Raw genomic sequence first — 1,512 nt, forward strand, 5'->3', positions numbered from 1 at the left:
AACCTGAAAGGACCTTGAAGAGAAAGCTAAGAGAAGTTAAAGCACAATTCTCTTTAGAGTGCCTAACAGAGCTTTTCAAGGAAGAAGAAACCATGGCAGCCGAAAACAACAATGCCAACAATGCAAGGAAGGTGCTTGGTGACTTTACTGCACCTACTCCCGACTTCTATGGGAGAAGCAGCTCAATCCCTGCCATTGGAGCAAACAACTTTGAGCTTAAACCTCAATTAGTTTCTCTAATGCAACAGAATTGCAAGTTTTATGGACTTCCATTGGAAGATCCTCATCAATTTTTAGCTGAATTCTTGTAAATCTGTGACACTATCAAGACCAATGGGGTTGACCCTGAAGTCTACAGACTTATGCTTTTTCCTTTTGCTGTAAGAGACAGAGCTAGGACATGGTTGGATTCACAACCTAAAGAAAGCCTGAACTCTTGGGAAAAGCTAGTCAATGCCTTCTTGGCAAAGTTCTTTCCACCTCAAAAATTGAGCAAGCTTAGAGTGGAAGTCCAAACCTTTAGACAGAAGGAAGGTGAATCCCTCTATGAAGCTTGGGAAAGATACAAGCAATTGATCAGAAGATGTCCTTCTAACATGCTTTCAGAATGGAGCATCATAGGTATTTTCTATGATGGTCTGTCTGAACTATCCAAGATGTCATTGGATAGCTCTGCTGGAGGATCTCTTCATCTGAAGAAGACGCCTGTAGAAGCTCAGGAACTTATTGAAATGGTTTCAAATAACCAATTCATGTACACTTCTGAAAGGAATCCTGTGAATAATGGGATAGCTCAGAAGAAAGGAGTTTTTGAGATTGATACTCTGAATGCCATATTGGCTCAGAATAAAATATTGACCCAACAAGTCAATATGATTTCTCAGAGTCTGTCTGGAATGCAAGCAGCAACAGGCAGTACTAAGGAAGCTTCCTCTGAAGAAGAAGCTTATGATCCTGAGAACCCAGCAATGCAAGAGGTAAATTACATGGGAGAACCCTATGGAAACACCTATAATCCTTCATGGAGAAATCATCCAAATCTCTCATGGAAGGATCAACAGAGACCTCAACAAGGTTTCAACAATAATAATGGTGGAAGAAACAGGTTTAGCAATAGCAAGCCTTTTCCATCATCTTCTCAGCAACAGACAGAGAATTCTAAGCAAAGCCACTCTGACTTAGCAACCATCGTCTCTGATCTAATCAAAACCACTCAAAGTTTCAGGACTGAAACAAGGTCTTCCATTAGAAATTTGGAGGCACTAGTGGGTCAACTGAGTATGAAAATTACTGAACTCCCTCCTAGTACTCTCCCAAGCAATACAGAAGAGAATCCAAAGAGAGAGTGCAAGGCCATAACCACAACCCACACGGCCGAACCTGGAGAGGAGGAAGAGGTAGTGATCTCCACTGAGGAATACCTCAATGGACGTCCACTGGCCTCCATGGAGTTCCCTAAAGAGGAACCATGGGAATCTAAGGCTCACACAGAGACCGTAGAGATTCTATTGA

At 42.0% G+C, this 1,512-nt stretch overlaps 1 non-coding gene across 1 annotated transcript; it reads right to left on the reverse strand.

Annotated features, from left to right (window-relative positions):
* Positions 1–494: 494 nt before the first annotated feature.
* Positions 495–602, reverse strand: LOC112788722 (small nucleolar RNA R71). The gene has a single exon (XR_003196073.1). It is a non-coding gene; the product is annotated as a small nucleolar RNA R71 (small nucleolar RNA).
* Positions 603–1,512: the final 910 nt, after the last annotated feature.

The sequence above is a fragment of the Arachis hypogaea genome, chromosome 20, assembly GCF_003086295.3.
Source record: "Arachis hypogaea cultivar Tifrunner chromosome 20, arahy.Tifrunner.gnm2.J5K5, whole genome shotgun sequence".
Lineage (NCBI taxonomy): Eukaryota > Viridiplantae > Streptophyta > Magnoliopsida > Fabales > Fabaceae > Arachis > Arachis hypogaea.